Genomic DNA, 9,631 nt, shown 5'->3' with positions numbered 1-9,631 from the left:
TTATAAGTTAATTAAAAAAATTAAATAATAATTATTTAATTTTTAATTAATATGTCTGTGCATATGATAAATGTACACGTGTAGATGTATTAATATTATATATATAATTTATATATAAATATGTGTATATATGTAAATATATAATGCATTATCAAAAGTTGATAACTACATTATGTAATAATAATAATATGAAAATTTTAATCAATGAAAAATAAGAATCCTAATGAGACTAAGATTAAGAATCCTAGTTGCATACATGTGTAATTTTTAAATAAATATTTTATCAAAGGTTGATAACCTAACATAATTATAACACCTACAATTACACAAACTTGTTCTCTCCTCCAAAAAGTTTTATGCCATCAAAAAATATTTGAAGAAAATTTCGGTCGAGACCACTTCCGTCCTCTGCACCGCTGCTTGTTGCCACTGCACCGACTCCGAATTTCTTAAATTCGAGTGTCATAGTCTCAACACACAAATTGTTTGTCATTTCTATTGCCATCATGAACTTGAATTGACAATCAAAGCCGGGAGATTCGTTCGAAAGGATATATAAGAAGAGCCAACTCCGCTAATTCCAGACTTATTTGGTGTCTATCGTATTTTACTCAAATGTAACAATACTAAACATCCTATGAATGTTTAAATACAGACGACACCTAAGGAAAGTTTCTAGCGTCGAAAATAAAATTTAAAACTTCTGTTGTGCCTTGGGTGCGAGAAAACGGTGCCCAAACAATTGTCACGTCTTCTCAATGTCGAAATCTTCGGAACTAGAACCACGGGCTTACAATTCAATTTCGGTTCTTAAAACTAAAATAATGTAGAGTTGTTATTAAAATTGTAAATTGATATTAAATTTTTAAGATCCTATATTATTGTGAGTAAACATCTTAGGTAACGTGAAACGTCCCCTATTTTTTTAACTTAAAATACTACTAGAAATTTTTTTTTATTTTATAGGTACTTTTGATATTCACCATTTAAAATAACTCAACATTTCCATATATCAAAATAATGGAATATTTAAAATATCAAGTACATAAAAATCCATAAATCGTCAATTAACAAAATTCAACTCCAACATTTAACATGATCATCCTAACTCCAAAATAAAGCATAAAGACCTCTAATAAAATCATTAACAAAATCTTTAAACTTTTAACTATCAAACTAATGCGGAAAATAAAGTCTGTCGAGAGTGTACTGTTAGACTCGATCCACTCAAGTGTCATTGTCTCCCTCAATGTCATCATCACCTGCAGCATTCAAACATAGTGAGTCTAATGACTCGGCACGTTCTAAACATGAGTAGCAAATAATACATATACAAGCACATGTATTAAAAATCATACTTTTATTCAAAATAAATTTGTAAGCATAATTTAATCATAAATCGTCAAAGCGTAAAGCTCTCAATCATTTATTATTTTGGGTGAAGTTTGATCCATGAAAGTGAATAGCATTTATCCTCTGGTCGACTGATCAGTCTTAGCTCACCATTGTGCATGGGGACAAGCACTAGGCGCCGACGTAAAATGGAAATATGATCGTTGGGCTCCCTCTGGGGCATTTTCTCGTAAACCGACTCCTTCTGGGGTTTTCTCCCTCACGATATTCCCAAAAACCACATATCATATCCTTTTTGTCACAATCAATTCACATCCTTCAAATATTTTTCCTTTTTTTAATTATAAAATATCGCGTCCTTTCCACATTTGAAAAATAGCATTTTTAACAGTAAAAATTGTACATCTTTACCATAAATCATAAAATCTCATATTTTAATCATAAACGTTATAAAAATATCATTCAACATGCGTTATGATCCTTCGGGACACTGCCAACCCTTTTTGCACTACATAAGTGTAAAATGACTGTTTTGCCCTTACACCCAAAAGTTTTCGGTTTTGACTTTTTCTCACTTTTATTGACTCGAGACTATCCCAAATAATTATTTAAGCTTAAATTAAACTTCTAATATTTTTATTTAACGTAAACTCGAGCTTTTTTATTTAATTCATTATTTACTAAACCATAAAGCGTTTTAATCTCGAATTAATCCCAACTTTAATGTTTTTTTTTCTCAAACTTTAAACATATACTTTTTATACCTAAAATACCTCACCAGTACCTCCTGGACCTTCCTGACCTAGCCTAGACCAGCGCCCCAGTCCCTTAGCCCAAAGCCAAGCCGCATGCTCTTTTCCCTTAGCCTTCACGTCGCGGCCCTCACCAACCCAAGCCATCATGAACCCTGGCTGCTCCAGACCCTGTCCTAACCCCGAGCCATCATCCCTAGACCCTATTGGACCAGCCTAACCGTCTAGACCAGCCGCGTGCCCTTGCTGCAAGAACAAGTTGTGTGCGAGCCCTAGTTTCCCTAAGGTTTGCGCACCAAGACACGAGTCCAGCCTTCCATGGACTCCTCCTAGCCTCTCAACCAAGCCACGCACGGGCGGGCCCTGAACCAAGCCCTAATTGTTGACTCCCCCCAGCCGAGCCCCAACATCCAACAATCCATGGGAAAACCCTAGCCTCTAGCCATCAGCCATACACGGACTGTGGGGACCCGAACCTAATTCAACACTTAATTGTTATTAATATCAAAGTTAACAACTAAGTAATAGTGGGACATAAATTTTTTTTTAATATACAAGTGCGGAAACGTAAGATAATAAATCTGATACATGTGTCAATGTAATAGTACAAATCTTGCACAACATTTATTTAACTTAATTAAAGTTCAGTCGCTATGTCAAGTACTGAAATCACTTTACTCTAAGTCCGGATCACCACGCTAATCCTGAATCTCTCATCATCTTCCTGATTCTGGTCCTGCCCCACCTGTTGTCATGCACACATAGTGAGAAATACATCTTAGTATAAACAACGTATACATGCAATCAAATATACAATATAAAAGCATATAACATGTATTCATAACATGTATCAAATCAGAAACATAAATCAATATCAAGCAATGAATCACACTCAGACTCAGACTCGACTTATTCCTAATCTAGGGATCCCGGTGTCTGGATATTGACAAATATATCGAATCTCAGTCGATAGGAATGAATCAACTCCTAAACGACATCGATATAATTCATATATCCAGTGTCTGGGCGAATCGGCCACAGAATTGACGAATCAGCCAGTGACTAGGCGAATCAGCCAGTGACTAGGCGAATCAGCCGATAGCTAGACGAATCAGTCTATGAGTCAATACATACATTGTCTATGAATCAATAGACCACACACATCAATATCATTAATTGCAAATATCACTGCAATGACTAAGGTATGTGATTTAGGGAAACTCGGGTCAAACCTCACTCGAGTTGTGCAATCCCAACTCAACATTAATTTATACCTTTCTTTATATCAATCTGACTCTGTCGAAGTCTCGGATTCAATGCCTGTCAATACTCAATCTGGCAATAACAATAACGAGTAATACAATATCAATACCTCCCTCAATCAATACTGGATATACTCAGAACTGAATCAAATTCTGTTTCAACAGCATAACTGTACAATCTCACTATACGTAACAATACTAATCAACAGATACGATTCCAACATCTCATAATCGATATAATACAAATCTGATGTCAATTCTCAATCAAATCAACTCTGAAAATCATAACAATTCTGTACGGTATCCGTTTTTCAATCCGATTTCGATTATACAATGTCTAATATGTCAAGAACACCATATATGAATCATATCCGATTCTGGCAATATCATAATTTCAAATCATAACAAAACGTAGTAAAACTTACGTCCAGTTGGAGCCTGTAACGAGAGGATCACTGTACTGAAGTCGGATTGAAAATCAAATGGACGGATCAAAATATAAAGGCGTAAGGATTTTTCACCACTTTCCTCGGCCCTTTTCTCTGAACTTCTTTCGTGCCACTGAATGAAGGCTTGTTTATATATATATATATATATATATATATATATATATATATATATATATATATATATATATATATATATATATATATATATATATATATATATATATATATGTATATATATGCAGCTCGCGCATATGCGCGCCTCATCTCCGCGCATATGTGCGAGGTTCTCTGGAATTAACACTTGTTCCTCGCACAGCTCACGCATATGCGCGCCCTCACTCCGCACATATGCGCGAGGTCTTCTGTCCGTTTCGCGCATGTGCGCGCATCAGGTCGCGCATGTGCGTCAATGGTACTGTCCTCGCACACATTTCATGTGTTTTCTCTTCTTTCCCGGTCCAATCCTTTCTGTCCATAATAACAGCAATTTAAACATCAATAATCGCAATTTATCAAATAAAATTCCGGGCGTTACACGGACCCTTCTAGCTCTTGTTCAGCCCTCGTCTGGTGCCTAAACGACACTTGTTCAATTCCATAAACTTCCTATGTTGGCAGCGTACACATTGAGAATCATAACACGTTCATATACACGTAAAAATCTTCAAAACTTTAAAAACAATCATCAAAACGATAAGAAATTTGAACTTCAATATTTTTCATGCAAAAATAAAAAAAAACATGCATAATATAGATTGAATTTTGCGTCAAAGAAATTTAGAAACGTGCCTTTGCGTTTTAAAACGCTCGAATATGCGATTGTTGTGTGGGGCGCGGAAAAGATCGAATGGAGGACGAAGACTCCTTGTTTTCTCCCTCTCCAAATTTTAAAAAACAGTGTGTCGAGTGTGTGATTTCGGCTGCTATCTCAAGAAAAATACATAGGAATTCTTTTTATAGATTTAATTTGCATGTTAATGGGCTTAGATTTTGGGCCTCTGAGTTTAGGAGCAATTGAACATACTAATCTTAGGTAAATTAGGCTCAATAACACATATTTAATTGAAAATAAAACTTTATAAAAATTATTTTTCAAAAATAATAATTTTGATCTTTTAAAAATCCCTCATTTGCCCAAAATCGGCTTCCCGGATAAGATCGTGCGCATCTCGTAAAATAATTTGAACTCTATCATTTATAGAAAAATTTAATCATATTAATAAGCTTTGAAAATATTTATTGAAAAATATTTATTTTATCTTGGTCGTCTCGGTCTTCTTTCCCCATCCTGTGATCGAATATTCGGGTAAAATCTACAGTTTTCATAAAATCATGCAATCATACCCTTAATCATGTAATATGTATCATGTAAACATATAAAATCAATTAAGTAAATTAAATATAAAATTTAAATCTTTTGTATACACATGGTTTACGTGTATTGATTTTTGGAAGTTACGTAACGTTTGTCTCGTAAGATTGAAAAGATAAGGATGTGCATGAACCATATAAAATTGATAGGTATAAGAATCGTGTACGAAATGTAATTATTACTATTATATGATGATTGGTGTGAGCTAATCATTGGTTGAACAATCTATATCTATTTGATTTGGCATATCAAACAACACCTTAATAGATAAATTAAATCCAAAAAATGCTCTGTGGAATTTTTTTTATCCGGTACTTGGATTTTTTTGTTTAGGCCTTTTCTGTGTGTTTAAAACCGTTAAATCCAACTAATATTTTTTATTTGATATCGATATTTTTCTACATGGTTCTTATAACAAAATTAACTCTTATATTATGCACATTAAATACACATAAACATAAGTAAAGGAAAATGGAAACATAAATAAAGGAAAATGATAATATTTTTTCTCTCATTTTAAAGTATTTAGAATCATTTTGCTTTATTTTTCTTTTTTTATAGGATGATTTTTAATTTAAGTAATATAAGTTTCATTCTTGTCACATCTGACATGTATGAGAGAATTAGTGCTAAATAAACCAAAAAAAAGTTCAATTTATTGTATGAAAACTAAATTTTGACAAATTGTCAAAGTAATACTCAAAAACTAATAATTTACATGACTAAAATTATAATTTTCCCGAAATTATCAATAAACATACCCAAATTCATATAAAACAGTTCGATTCCAGCTCCACATTTAATTAAAATTAAAACAAAACCAAAAAAAAGTTCAATTTATTGTATGAAAACTAAACTTTGACAAATTGTCAAAGTAAAACTCAAAACTAATAATTTACATGACTAAAATTATAATTTTCTCGAAATTATCAATAGACATACCCAAATTCATATAAAACAGTTCGATTCTAGTTCCACATTTAATAAAATTAAAACCATCCCAGAACCTTAATCATCATTTTTTAAATGGTTAGGACCGGACCTTTTATGAGGCCAAGGAGGTCATCGCCTCATGGCCGGTCCTTGAGAAGGTCTAATACATCTATTTTGAGTTGATAACTTATTGAAATAATTTTTTTGGCCCAATATTAAATCAAAAGATGAGTAATTTGAATTTTTTTGGTTTATAATTGATCAAATTCAATCTTTTCTTCAAGTTTAGTTTGAACAATTTAAACAATATAAATAGGTTTTGGGTCATTTGTTGAGTTTGGAGAAGTTAACGAGTTAGTCTTTTGACGAATTATTGTATAGAGCTTCAACAATTTTTTAAGATGCTACAGTATTTGGACAATTGAATGATTTATTATCAAATACTTATATTCACTATAAGATTTTGCTAACTATCCTAGTAATAGTTACATAAGCAGAAAGAAGCTTATTGAGGTTGAAATTAATAAACATTTATCTTCGATCAATAATATCACAAAATAAACTAAATGAACTCACCATGTTGTTATTTGGCAAAGAAATGATCCGAAAATTAGATTATACAAATTTGATATATATTTTTGCCTCTAAAATAGCTAGACAATTATTATTTATGTAATTATTTCAAATATTTATTAACTTGTTTTTTTATGTAATATATTGTTTTTTGTGTATTTATTATTTGCTAACTGAATTTTAACATTATTTATAGCAATAAGAGAACCAATTTTTTAATTTTTGCTTCAGCCTCATCGAACACATGTATGGTTCCACATCATAACAAACAATCCTTTAAATGTTTTTTTTACATATGATGATGAAAAGCAATGCTATAATACTATCATACTTCTCATTGAACAAAGTCAAACTAAGATTACTTTTTTCAAAAAGTACTCTTTATTATTGAATTTATATAAAATTAAATTTTGATACACTATTTTAATTGGAAAACAAGTCTTAGTATAAAAGTATTTTGCATATTAATATAATTTATTCATCATAAAAAGTAGTAAGTAGGAAGACATAATAGTGGGAGAAATTTGTAAAATAATTATTGTAATGTCCGAGAATTATAGAATTGATAAACAAAGATTATTAATCTTCATTAACGTGAGACTCGAAAGATATGAGAATGCATGACATGCAATGAGGGAATAAAAGACATGAGAAAATAGGGTTTGCAAGACCGCACCCGCGGTGCAAACATGACCGCACCCGCGGTCATAAATTATGAATTTTTGGTAAGAAAGGCCGAAGCCACACCGCACCCGCGGTAAGAACAAGACCGCACCCACGGTCGTTGGATTTTTGAAAATGAAAAGCTACCGAAGCATGAGCGCACCCGCGCTCCTGGAATCACCGCACCCGCGGTCATGCGTGTAGCTTGAAAAATAAGCCACGTTTCCTGGTGTTGCATGCAGTATATATATATATATATATGAATGACACGTAAATTTCTCAGAAATTCAGATAAGGGTCGAGGCTTTGAGAGAAAAATCCTTATACCTTTTAGACTTGCGATTGTGAAAGATCCGTCTATCATAATTCAAATCCGAACGCAGTATCGTGTTCCTCTTGACTCAAGCTACACAAGGACGTAAGTTTTGTTATGTTTTGAGATGTTTTGAAAATATGATGTTGCTAGAATCGAATATGATTCAGATATGGTGTTTCTACTACCGTAGACATTGTAGAATTGAAGTCAGATTAAAGAACAGACTGTTTTTGTAATTGTTATGATTTTCGAAAGATATTGACTACGATTTTGATATCAGAATTGTGTATCACTGATTTTGAATATACCGATATTGAGGTTATGAGTTCTGGTATTATATCTGTGATGTTGAGATTGATGGGATATCAAGATTGTATTGTTATGCCGTCGAAACATCAGTTGATTGATATTGATCAGATTCAGTATTGATTTAGATTGCATCTTGATTCGATATTGATCAGAGTATATTTCGATTTGAATATTAATCAGAACATGGTATTGAATTGAGTTGTGTATTGATATTATACCTATTCAATTGTCATTATTAGATTGAGAATGGACCGAGATAGAGTCGGGACTTCTTCTTCTTCTTCTTCTTCTTCTTCTTCTTCTTCTTCTGAGCGAGAAGATAAAGGTATAAATTAATGTTGAGTTGGGATTGCACAACTCGAGTGAGGTTTGACTCGAGTTTCTCTAAATCACATATTTTACTTTATTGCATAGATATTTGCATTGAGTTGATTGATATACTTGTTCTCTTGAATGATAGATGACAGGTGTTAGACGAGTAATCTTGTGACAGAAGTGCCTGATAGTGGTGGTATCGCCACGGGCACATTGTACGATGTCTCACGATAGGATGTTAGCGATGGAACTACAGTCCATGACGGTTAGGTCAGGACATCGGATGTTGGTTATATCGAGTAAATAGAATTGGAATTTCTTCTATTATGGAATTCGATATAGGAACACCATATTTGGTTATATCGTAATTCGATATAGTAACACCATACTTGGTTATATCGTAAATCGATATAGGAACACCATATTTGGTTATATCGAGTAATAGGATCAGAGTTCCTTCTATTACGGAATTCGGTATAGGATCACCACATCTGGAAACCGGGATCCCTAGGCTAGGATTGAGTCTAGTCTAAAACGTAGAGTCACGAGTTTGAGTGACAGTTATATTGATTTGTATTGATGGATGTTGAATGATGTTCCTGATATTGGTACATGCTTAGAATAGAATTTATTCTTGATATTGAATTATGTTCCTGATTAGGGTACATGTTTAGAATATGATTTATTCTTGTTATTGATTCATATCATGATTTTGATATATGATAGGATTTTCTGTTATATGCTTTTATATTGTTTATATGATTGCATGTATACATGATTTATACTGGGATATTTATATCTCACCGGAGTTATCTGGCTGTTGTTTTGTTTGTATGTGTGCATGGCAACAGGTGGGCTAGGATCAGGGTCAAGAAGAGAACGAGGCTGGACTAGATAGCGTGGAGATCCGGGCTTTGAAGCAACTTAGGATTCAGCACTGACTTGTAGTTGAACCTAGTCGGATTATTGTAGATTATACAATAATTGTATGTTATGTTTAATATGTAATTTGAATTTACTTACATTACGTTTCCGCTGTGTAATTTAGAAAAAAATTTAGACACTGTTTATACTAATTGATTAATTAGTCCCAATAACAATTAAGAACCGGATTAACTTTCGGGTCCCCACAATTATCGTCTACTATTTTTCTAAAGAAATGACATTCTAGTGAATTTATTAAGAAATTTTGTGTAACCGGAAATGTCAGTAGTAATATGGCAGCCTTGCTCCTCTTGAATTTTCTTTTGGCTTCACGTTTTCCACATATACATTATACATTCTTCGCAATTAGCCCACTTAATGATTCGCCCTTGCCAATGTGTCTGATTTTA

Source organism: Primulina eburnea, chromosome 3, assembly GCF_022965805.1.
Source record: "Primulina eburnea isolate SZY01 chromosome 3, ASM2296580v1, whole genome shotgun sequence".
In the NCBI taxonomy this organism is placed as follows: Eukaryota; Viridiplantae; Streptophyta; class Magnoliopsida; order Lamiales; family Gesneriaceae; genus Primulina; species Primulina eburnea.
This window is presented reverse-complemented; position numbering follows the sequence as displayed.